Source organism: Octopus sinensis, unplaced genomic scaffold, assembly GCF_006345805.1.
Source record: "Octopus sinensis unplaced genomic scaffold, ASM634580v1 Contig03064, whole genome shotgun sequence".
Classification (NCBI taxonomy): Eukaryota; Metazoa; Mollusca; class Cephalopoda; order Octopoda; family Octopodidae; genus Octopus; species Octopus sinensis.
This window is the reverse complement of record NW_021826231.1, coordinates 1-12,252: the sequence shown is the minus strand read 5'-3', so window position 1 is coordinate 12,252 and position 12,252 is coordinate 1.

The window sequence follows — 12,252 nt, the reverse complement described above, 5'->3', positions numbered from 1 at the left end:
TCTGTTGAGTCATTGAGGGCTTTTATGGGTTACAAGCCAAGTGAGACCATAACCTCATGGCCTATGCCAGCGGGTGTAACCAGCCTACTTATGCGTACCTTTCCTTCATTGGACACTAAACTCTGCTTGCAAAGACCTGTTGGGGCTCACTGTCCAAGGCTTCGACCCCCCAATGAGCGCTATGGGGGCCAGGGCTCGGCTCGGCTCGGCTATATACAAATATAGGTGTGTGTGTATGTGTATATATATATATGTATATACAAATATTGTGTATATGTGTATGTTTATACGGTTTGGATTTCTATTAACAACGACCACTGCATGATTAGCAATAAAATAATTCGTTTTTTGGTGGCTGGGTGTCAGAAAATTTGAACTAGTCTGCTGGGTTAACTTTTAGATTAGTCATGCGTTGCTAAAGAGGAGGGTAATTTAGATAAATTATAAAGGCAGTACAGTAGGCATAGGGCCCACATGAATTTGTTTTCGAATGAAAAATACTTTAATTCTACTACACTTGCCTCTTATATACATGGTTTAAAGAGTAATGAGAAAAGATATTCTTTGGAATGGTCTGTTATTTTGAGGGACCCTTACTTCAGAGTAAATATAAATAAGTAAAGTGTGTTAAGGAATCCCTTCCATCCTTAAGTTTTTGGGCCCAAAACTTTAAATTTGCTGAGGTGATCCCTTTCTGCAACCATAGGTTTTCATCTACTCTTTGAAAGGGTATAGAATAAAAATGGTTGTAATAAAATTGTATAGGCTTAAGGGAATTTGAAACCGGCCGTTTGAATTTCTATTAACAACAACCACTTGCATGTTTAAGTAATGAAATAATGTTGTTTTTCTTTTGTGGGTCTTAGAAAATTTGAATAGCATTGTCGATGCGAGTTGTGCATTGTTGTACTTTGATACAGTTATATATTTGAGATTTGTTAATTGTTGTTAATGTTGTTTCTTTTTCTTCCCCATTTTTGGGTGAAATAGAGGAACAACGAATAGGCAGTTACGCCACGGTGGCGGGCAAAAGCCTGCCAGCTGACATTCTGCGATTGAAAGAATTGGTATTGAAGCAGAAGGATTTCGGAAAGTACAAGGATTATTTAAAAAAGAGGGAGACTGCCTTAGGCTGATACCCCCGGGAGAAGCGATGGAAAGAGCAGAGAGGAAAATAATAATATACAGAATGCTGGATGTAGAAACAAAAAGAGTGGAAGTAGCAGATGAATGCCTGAGCGAAGTGAAGGGAGTAACGACGTTTTATACTCTCGGGAAGGAAGTACGGCACGGTGGAGGTTCACTTCGTGAACGAGGAGGAAACGAAAAAGTACTCCACGATGCTGTTGAGATCAGCCAGGTGGGCACTTTTGCCAACCTAATGTGGTAAAAGAGTGGCAAGAGTACAGATAGGGAGAGTGCCACCCAAAATAGAGGAGGAATGGCTGTTGGAAGCTATCCTGTACAACTGTGAGGAGGAGACCAAGATTATCAAGGTGGCAAAATTGGCTGAGATAAACTGATGGGGATTTAGACTGGAAATCTTGGTCCATATAACCCTGCCTGACTTGCACAAGATAGCAGAGGAGTTGGTGCTCCCTGATGACACCCGGTTGAGAATTGTGGTGGAGGGGAAGCCTCCAATATGTTATAATTGCGGTACAAGAGGACACATGAAGGCAAGGTGTCCCCAGAGACGAGGAAAGAACGGAGAACTAAGCAGAGGTGGAGGAAGTAATAGTGGTGGAGGAAAAGGAGGAGGAAATAGGGGGCAGAAAAAGAAAAACAATGCGGAGTCACGCCCAAAACTGAAAAAGAAGAAAAAAGCGGTAAAAGTACAAGAGAAAAAATTAGTAGAGAAAAGAGACGAGTGAAAATCGAACCCCAGAGCCAACAACAAGAAGGAGAGAAGAAATAGACAAAGAGGAGAAATGATGGGAGTGGAAAGGGGAAGTAAGGAGGAGAATGGAATATGTGAGGCAAAGAAAGCAGCCGACTGAATGATGATAATTTGCGATAAGATTGTGTGAATTGAGGAAAAGATTGCAAAGGTGAAGAATTTAATAAGAGTAAGACTGGATGAAGAGGTGTTTGGTAGCGAGGAAAGAGCAGTACTGTTGGAGAGAGAGAGAGTCGAGAAATTGACAGAATTGTTTGGAACAAGAATAAGGAAAACTGGACTGTACATTTCAAAGAAAGCAACGAGAATGAAATTCTTTGAAAAACCAAAAAAAAAAAAACAAAAAGAAAGTTTTTTTCTAGAATATTGTTTACTTTAATATTTGTGTCTTTGTGAAATAGATGTTGGTTGGATTATGTTCTTCATTATCTTTGTATTAATGGCGGTGGAGAAGGATGGCGTTCCAGTGTCTTTTGTTTATTTGAACTCATAAAATTCATAATCATCATCATCGTTTAGCGTCCGCTTTCCATGCTGTCATGGGTTGGACGGTTCAACTGGGGTCTGGGAAGCCAGCAGGCCCAGTCTGATCTGGCAATGTTTCTACGGCTGGATGCCCTTCCTAACGCCAACCACTCCTTGAGTGTAGTGGGTGCTTTTTACGTGCCACCGGCACAAGTGCCAGACCCGTCTGGCAAACGGCCACGATTCGATGGTGCTTTTTACGTGCCACCGGCATGGGGGACAGGCGAGTCTGGCAAATGGCCACGAACGGATGGTGCTTTTTATGTGCCACCGGCACAAGGCCAGTCGGGGCGGCGCTGGCAACAACCATGTTCGGATGGTTCTCTTACGTGCCACCGGCACTAGTATTACGATTCTCACTTGCCTCAACAGGTCTTCACAAGTAGAGTTTTGTGTCCCTAGAAGGAGCGGTATGCATAAGTGGACTGGCTACATCCCGTGTAGAGGCCACGGGTTATGGTCTCACTTGTCCTGCCGGGTCTTGTGGAATTAAAATTACTTCATCAGTAAATGAAGGATTTAAAAATATTCTTCCTTCCCCCCATCCCATCCACTCTAATACTCCAATATAAATATCTTTTATAGGTAATTCCAGCCTGAAGAATTCAATATGTTACATAATAATAATAATAATAATAATAATAATAATAATGATTTTAGTCAGTGTCTGTTTGCTCAACAATATCAAAAATATGTCTGGGAAATTATTGGCAGATACATTCGTTTGCTTCCTGAAAACTGAAAATTGAGAATAATTTTTTAGCCTGAAGAGAAGGTGTGGAAGGATGAGCGGGAGGAGAGGTGGTGGTCATGGGGAAGACTCTTGTAAAGGATTATTCCTATTGAAATTAAGTAATGAGATTATTAACTGAAAATATGTAAACTATTCTTGTTCAATTATCAATGTCCCTTAAGTGTTGCATTATCTACACAAGTGCAATCTCTGAAATAATTTGAAAACAGCTAAATTGAATTGAGAAGAAATAATTAAATTAAAAACAGAATACATTGATAATGCTTGTTCTTTTCTGAAGAATTATATGTGACAGAAGGAATTACACAATGTTGTTCAAATAAGGAATTAACAATGCTGTTCAAATATTTGCTTTTAAATTTCTCATTTTTATATTAAAAAATATATAACACTGCTCCTAATGAAAACTGTTTTTCTTTTCTTTTTATCTTGCTTTAAATTTTAAAATTTAAAAATCAAACAAAATGTATTAAGAGGGTAAAACGTAGTGACTTCATACAAAATTTTAATATGAAACAAATTCACAAACTGGAATAAAACCAAAAAAAAATTATCATACTTCAAATAAACTTGCAGACATAAGTCCATTAAAGGCATCATTATGAAAACATATTCAAAATTTGGTTATTAATAACCAAATAGTAGAAACCGATTGACAAGATGAGACATTTCAAATAGATTTTTTTATAATGAACTGCTGTCAAATGTAAATAAAGGAAATGTTAACACAGGAGATAATGACTGCGAACGATCTGCTAATTAAAGTGCAATTAGCAACATGGGTGATGGTTTAATTAGCAACACTCACTGGTAAAGAGAAACAGGGATTACCTCCCCTTGCCTTTCAACTCCATCCAAGCATCTTCCATGCATTAAATACCTGCCAGTTGTTACTTGGGGATTCGACAGGATTGTTATCGGATTGCTTAGAATGTATTGAAGTAGTCATTCTGGCATTCTGTGCCCTGAGTTCAAATCGCATCAACGTCAACTTTGCTTTTTCATTCTTTCAATACAACGTCAGGTCCTGAAAGGAATACATCATTATATTTTGCACTCTCTCATTCTCTCTCTCTCTCTCTCTCTCTCTCTCTTTCTTTCTTTCTCTCTCTTTCTTTTTCTCTCTCTTTCTCTCTCTTTCTTTTTCTCTCTCTTTCTCTCTTTCCTTGAAAGATTCCACTGTGGTTTGACAGAGAGAGGGGTTAGCTACATCATGTTTAAAATACCCAAATATGAGTGTAAGGAAGGCGTCCTTATGATTCTGACAACATATGATGACTGAAGACAGGGAATGGATATGAATAGACCCCCTCATCAATAGATATACCCAATACTCAATCCTATTGAACAACCACAGTTATCTGTGGTAGTAGTAAGTACATCAGATAAAAATGCTATCTGATGCGTCTACTGAAAATCTAAGCAGGGTCCTGTCAAACTGTTCCTGTCTATTTATTTGCACAAGCTAATAATGAACCAATGAGAGATCGTGTATGTGGTGGTTATGTCTGTTAGATGTAGCAGCCACATCTGCCTCGTATCTTAAAACAAGGACATGTGAACTCACATGGTTATATGGTCATTGCAAATAGGAAAAAGACAGGATGGTCACAGCTAGAATGCTTTTGATCTGAGGCCTGCGCAGTCAGGGTTGACCAAGGGCTAAACAGCACATTTTATTATTAGTATTGTTGTTGTTATTGTTGTTAAGGTGATGGAAATGTGAGCACATCAGGCAAAACGCTTAGTAGCATTTCTTCTGACTTTACATTCCAAATTCTGATTACCATGAAGCTGACTTTGCCTTTCATCCTGTTAGGGTCAGTAAAATAAGTACCAGTTGAATACTGGGGTTGATTAATGGACTCTATATTCCACTTTACCAAAATTGTTTTTATCTTCATCATCATCATCATCATCATTATCATTATGGCGGCAAGTTGGCAGAAACATTAGCACATTGGTCAAAATGCTTAGCAGCATTTTATTCACCTTTATGTTCTGAGTTCAAATTCCACAAAGGTAGACTTTGACTTTCATCCTTTCAGGGTCAATAAATTAACTATCAGTGAAACACTGGGGTCATTGTAATTGACTAATCATCCTTCCCCAAATTTCAGGCCTTCTGCCTTCAGTAGAAGTTATTATCATTATTATTATTATTATTATTATTATTATTATTATTATTATATCATTATTATTATTATATATTATTATATTATTATTATTATTATTATTATCATCATTATTATTATTATTATATTATTATTATTATTATTATTATATTATCATTATTATTATTATTATTCTATGTTTGACTTTTGCTTTATATTTGTACAAGTTGGCTCCAAGTCTCACCCAGAGACCTCAAGAGACAACAGGGTTGGAAGTTCATGTTGTTGTTATGCCTAGTGTGCCATATATTTGTGGGGTGGGGATGTTGTACTAATGAATGTCTAAAAAAAAAAAAAAAAAGTTTGTTTTTCTTTTTTTAAAACCGAAAATTATGTTTGTTTTAAACCTTGAGATTACATAGAGAGTATTTTGCGTAGGATATGAGCAGTTCCCATGAGCACTATCTTTTGAATTTCTGCCATTTTGTGGTTTCCTGGTATCTGAGTTAGGTAGCAGTCAGCCCCTTTCGCTATCATTCCCAGGGCACCTATGACAACAGGTATTGTTTTAGTCTTCAGCTTCCACATTTTGCTGATTTCTATTTCAAGATCTTTATATTTGCTCAGTTTTTGGTAGGTCTTGACAGATACGTTTATATCGATTGGGACAGTCATATCAATGAGGAGGCATGTTCTTTGTTTGAGAGTCTTTCAATATGATGTCTGGCCTATTTGCATCTATCTTCCTGTCAGTTTGAATGGTGAAGTTCCAGAGGAGTGAGATGTGGTCATTTTCAAGCACTGGGGGTGTTTGTGTTCCACCAGTTTTTTTCATGGGGCAAATCCAGCTTTTTACAGATTACCCAGTGAATATATTGTGCAGCTCTATCGTGCCTTTTGAGATACTCTGTAGGTGCTAGAAGACTGCACTTGGAGACCACATGGTCAATGGTTTCATTTTGTTGCTTGCATACACGACACGTTGGACTGCTTCTGATCTTTAATATGTTGGCCTGGTAGCTTCTTGTTGGTAGGCATTGATCTTGAGCTGCTATGATAAACCCCTCTGTTTCAGATTTTAAGCCAGAGGCCATTAGCCATTGATGGGTCAGGGCTTTGTCGATATCTGCATTATTCGCTCTCTTTGGGTATTTGCCATAGAGAGGTTTTTCTTGCCATTTATAATTCAGAATATCTAAGGCCGCAGTTTTGGCACGGGTTTTCATGCGCCTAGCTTTTTCTGTGCTTGTTTCTTGTATATCTATCTCTAATTCCGAAATTGTTTGTATTCGGAATTCACTTAGATATTCCTTTGCCTGTTTTGTGACTGAATATGATGCTTTCTTGTTTTCATGTTTTGAGACAAGTTTTAGCATCCAGTCCTCAGAGTTTTTCAGGTAGGTGTCTAGGCCAATTGTAGCAATCTTCATTGTTATTGCCAGTTGCAAAAGACCATGGCCCCCTCTTTTCTTGGCAGATAGAGTCGTTCTGTATCTGCCTTAGTGTGGTGCATTCTATGCATTGTCAACAGTTTCCTTATTTTTCTGTCGAGCTGACATATTTCAGTAATTGACCAGTTAACAATATTGAAACTGTAAGTCACGACTGGTATAGCTAATGCATTGATCGCTTCGATCCTGTTTCTTGCATTCAGCTCTGTCTTGAGTATTGCTCTCACTCTTCGATAGCATTCTCTCCTGATCCTTTCCTTCATCTCTGAATGCCTTATTCCGTTCCCTTCAATTACCCCTAGGTACTTGTAGCTCTCCACTGGGTCTAGTTCTTTTATGACATTCTGTTGGTCAAGGTTAACGTTAGATGTTTCTGTCATTTTTCCTTTGATAAAGGTAGCCTTTGCACATTTATCGAGGCCGAATTGCATTCTGATGTCGTCACTGAATTGTTTGACTATCGCTAGTAAGCCCTTGAGTTGTTGATCATTTTTTGCAAAAAGCTTTAAATCATCCATGTAAACGAGATGATTTATATTTTTATCAAACATTTTATACCCGTACTGCGCGTCATTGAGCAGCTTTGAGAGAGGTATTAAGGATAAACAGAAGAGGAGTGGTGATAGTGAGTCACCCTAGAAAATGCCACACGAAATTTTTACATCACCAGCATTTAGGGATTCATTGTCACTGTTCAGAGTTAGTGTGGTTCTCCATGATCTCATACTTACAGTCAAGAAGTTTCGCAGAGTTGGTGCTATCTTATACATTTCAAGGCATTTCCTAATCCAGCTATGTAGTAGGCTATCAAAAGCCTTTTATAGTCTATCCAGGCTATTGATAAGTTTTTGTGTCGTTGTGACAATCTTCTAAGATCATCTTATTGATGAGTAGTTGGTCTTTACAGCCGTAGGATCCACGTTTACATCCTTTCTGTTCATTAGGGAATATGCTGCTGTCTGTTAAAAAACTATAGGTATATTCCGTCAGGACAGATGTTAGTGTTTTGTACATAGTTGTTAAGCAGGTTATGGGTTTTTTGGTTCATTTTTTTTTTTTCTTACTTTTTGGAAGCAGGAATGTTAACCCATTAACTAGCCAAGAAGGCATCCTACTAGGGTGTTGCAAAACATCATTGTACAGTTCTGTTAGCAGTTCATGGCTCTCTGGGAAGGCATTCAGCCAGAAGTTAGGAATTTTATCCTTTCCTGGAGACTTCCATTTGCTTGACCTCCTGAGAGCAGATCTTATATCTTCTACCTTGACACCTTATTATTATTATTATTATTATTATTATTATTATTATTATTACTATAATTATTAATTTATTATTATTATTTTATTATTATTATTACTATTAATATTTATTATTTTATTATTATTATTATATAATTTATTATTATTATTTTATTATCTTATTATTATTATTATTATTATTATCATTATTATTATTATTACTATTATTATTATTATATATCATTATTATTATTATTATTATTATTATTATTATTATTATATTATTATTCAGTAGTTTTATTTTTATTTTTATAGCGTGCTTTCACTTCACTACCGAGCGCAGCTCTGTGTGCCTTGGGTATGTGCTGTGATTTGTTGTGATGCTCTGATGGTTATTGTATGGAAAGTGTTCTGCGTAGGATGTGTGCAGTGCCTAGTAGTGCAATTTTCTGTATGTTATATGTGTTTGTAAGTCCTGGTGTTTTTGTTATGTATTTGTCTGAATATTTTTTTATCATGCCTAATGCACCTACTATGATAGGAATTGTTTCTGTTTTCAGATTCCACATTCTAGTTACCTCTATTTCCAGGTCTTTGTATTTTGAGAGTTTCTCCATTTCTTTTAGAGACACGTTGTCATCTGCCGGTACTTGATACATCAATTAGAAAGCATTTTTTTTCTTCATGGTCTCTGACAACTATATCTGGTCTGTTGGCCTTAATTTCTCTATCTGTGTGTATCGGCATATCCCAGAGTATGGTTGCTTTCTCGTTTTCTGTGACCTTTTCTGGTGTGTGCCTATACCATCTTTTTTCTGTTGTTATTCCATAATGTTGGCATAGCTTCCAATGTATGTAAGTTCCAACTCTGTCATGTCTGTGAAATATTCCTTCTTAGCCAGGACTGGGCAGCTAGAGATAATATGATTTATTGTTTCTTGTCCATCTCCACATATTCTGCAGTTACTTGTAATATTTCTTTTCATTACATGTCTTGGTAATTTCTGGTGGGGAGGCTTTGGTCTTGTGCTGCAATTAAAAATCCCTCTGTTTCTGCTTTGAGTCCTGAGCTTCTCAACCATTGCTGGGATTTTTCTTTGTCTATTTCTTTTGCGTTTAGTTTAGTCCAGTATTTACCATGAAGGGGCTTTTCTTGCCATCGTTTTATCATGGTTCGTTGCTGTTCTATTTTTAGTTTGGATTTCATTTTTTTATAGCTTTTGTTGTTTCTTCATCTTCTTCTTCTTCTTCATGTTTATTAGGTGGTATGATTTCTTGTTTGTATTTGTCAGCTTCCTTAAATACTGAGAACAGTTTTTTGTTTTGCTCGTGTTTTGCCGCTATCTGGATCAGTTTTCCTTCCTTCTGAAGTAGATATTTTTGCAGTCCTATGGTGGTTATTTTATAGTAGTTTTCCAGCTGTATAAGGCCTCTACCACCTTCTGTACGTTGTATATATAGTCTTTCTATGTCAGATTTTGGGTGATGCATCCTAGATCCTGTCATTATTTTTCTTGTTTTCCTGTCTATTTTGGTCATTTCATTTCGTGTCCAGTTAAGGATATGTAGCTGTAACTTATAACTGGGACAGCTAAAGTGTTGATACCTATTATCTTGTTTTTAGCATTGAGCTCTGTGTTTAGTATTGATCTAACTCGTCTATAATATTCTTTTTTTATTTTCTCTTTCATTTGTGTGTGTTGTGTCTTATCTAGTTCATGGATTCCTAAGTATTTGTAAGTTTGGCTTTGGTCTAATTCTTTTATTTCATTTGCTTCATCTAGTGTGATGTTGTTACTCTTAACTAGTTTTCCTCTTTTCATGGTTACTTTGGCGCATTTTTCTAATCCAAATTTCATATCTATTTCTTTGGTAAATCCATGAACTGTCTTTAATAGTGTTTCCAGCTGTTTGTCATTTGCAGCGTATAGTTTTAGGTCATCCATATATAAAAGGTGGCTGATCGTTTTGCCGTAACATTTATATCCGCATCCAGTTCTATTTAGCATATCAGATAGAGGTGACAGTGCCAAGCAGAAAAGGAGTGGAGAGAGCGTATCTCCCTGGAATATTCCTCTTCTAATGGGGATGTCTTTGGTTTTCATGAGTCCCTCTTTTGTTTGGAGGTGTAGGACTGTTTGCCATTTATTCATAGAGTGCTCTATGAATTTTATGATTGTTGGTGCTACTTTGTTAATGGCTAGTGTTTCGAGGATCCATGTGTGGGGGATGCTATCAAACGCCTTTTTGTAGTCAATCCAGGCCATACTGAGGCCTTTCTTCTTTCTGTGGCTGTCTTCAGTTATGGCTTTATTAATCATTAGTTGATCTTTACAGCCATATGAGCCTTTGCAGCATCCTTTCTGCTCTTCTGGGAACAGTTTGTTTTCGTCCAGGTGCTTGTTCAGCCTTTGTGATATCACTGCAGTAAATGCCTTGAACATAGTAGGGAGGCAGGTTATTGGTCTGTAGTTTTCTGGTTTTTCTGTTTCATTTGATTTGGGAATTAAGATGGTTTTCCCCTTCGTGAGCCATTCAGGCATTGTCTCTGGCTCTGCTAGTACGTTGTTAAAGTTTTCAGCCAGCTTTTTGTGCATTCCTGTTAGATATTTCAACCAGAAGTTGGGGATCTTGTCATGCCAGGTGCCTTCCAGTTGCTTAGTCTTTGCAGTGCCTGGGTGACCTCTTCAGTTGTTATGGGGGTCCAATTTGTTCAGATGCCGAGTTTGTTATTTTGATACTCCTTTTTCTTGGTGGTTCGTTCGCCGACCATATTTCTCCCCAGAATTCTTCCAATTCTTCTGCCGTTGGTGCTGCAGTGACTTCTATTTTATTTTTGCCCAGTTCTTGTAGAACTTTTTGGGGTTGGAGTTGAACTTTTTGTTTTCTTCAAAGAAGCGTTGGCGTTTCTTGTACCGGCGGATCCTTTGTGCTTTGGCAAGGATATCTTGCTTCAGCTTTTCTTTTATTTCAGGCAAATCTTTTTCTGTGATGTTATATTTGCGGAGTATTTTGTTCTCTTTTTGTTGCTCAGTAGCGTTGATTCTTTGCTGATTTCATTAAGAATCGACAGGTCTTTTCTATTTTTTTTTATTTTGCTTGGATGTTATTTATCCACAGGGTTTGTTTGGATGGTGGTACTCCTGTCTGGGCGGGTTTGGGTGAGTATCCAGCTTCTTTTGTGGCTGCAGTGGCTGCTGCGTATATTAGGTTATTTAGCTCAGTGATATCACTTTTTTTTGATTCAGTGGCTATCAGTTCAGTGACGGCTAGGTTTATGCTGTTTATAATAGGTGTTGTTATTTCGTTTATTTTGATTCTTGGGAGGTATGGTCGGTGGTCCATTTTGAGCTCTGTGGTTTTCAGTTCTTTGATTATTTTATTTTTTATATTATCATAATCATTAGGCTCCCCTTCGTTGTTTACATCGTGTTTGTTGGGAATGTTGCGTTTGTCTTCGTGTTTTACAGTTTCAGTGTTTATATTATTGGGCATTGTTGTGTGGCTTCTATCTACATTTTCCTGGTGTATTTTTTCTTTTAAATGTTCTATTTCTATTTCTGATATTTTCTTGGCTTTGAGAATGTATCTTCGTACGTTAGCTAATTTATTAGGGTTCATTGCTGTATCCAGTCTATATCTCTATTATTTTCCTTCCATATTTTATATGTATGTGTTGTTGTATTTTCATTTTTTGGGTAGAGTACTGCTGTGAAGTATGCGTGTAAGATAGAAATGTATTCCTCACGTGTCCATTTACGTCTTTGAGGTACAACGTCCGGCCCATTATTTTGACGGTCGTCATTTTCGTAGGGTACCGGTCCGTTTATTTCTGTTGTCACATTATTTCGCACGTGTAGTTTTTCGTACATTTTTTGTTGTAGGTTTAATGTACGTACCGCTCGATTGTTATTCTTGGGTTGAATAGTATCGGTGGCATTTAATTTCTTCGTAGTTCCTTTGTACATGGTGTTTGGGGTCGGAGATGAGCGTGATGTTTCATGCATGTTTACATGTGTTGCGTTAGAGGTGGAGATGATATCGAGTCAAAATACATCATTTCGTTTCGAAAATAGTAATAAATTTCAATTTGTATTACTTACTCGGGTACAGTCCAATTCTTTGTTAGTAAAACTTTGGCTCCATAGGATGTCCTTGTTTTCGATGTTTGTGGATAGGTTTCGGAGCTCTGAATTTTCCTTCTTACATCTTAAAAGTCCCCCGGTGTTCTTTCAGTCCCTTATTATTATTATCGTTATTATTATTATTATC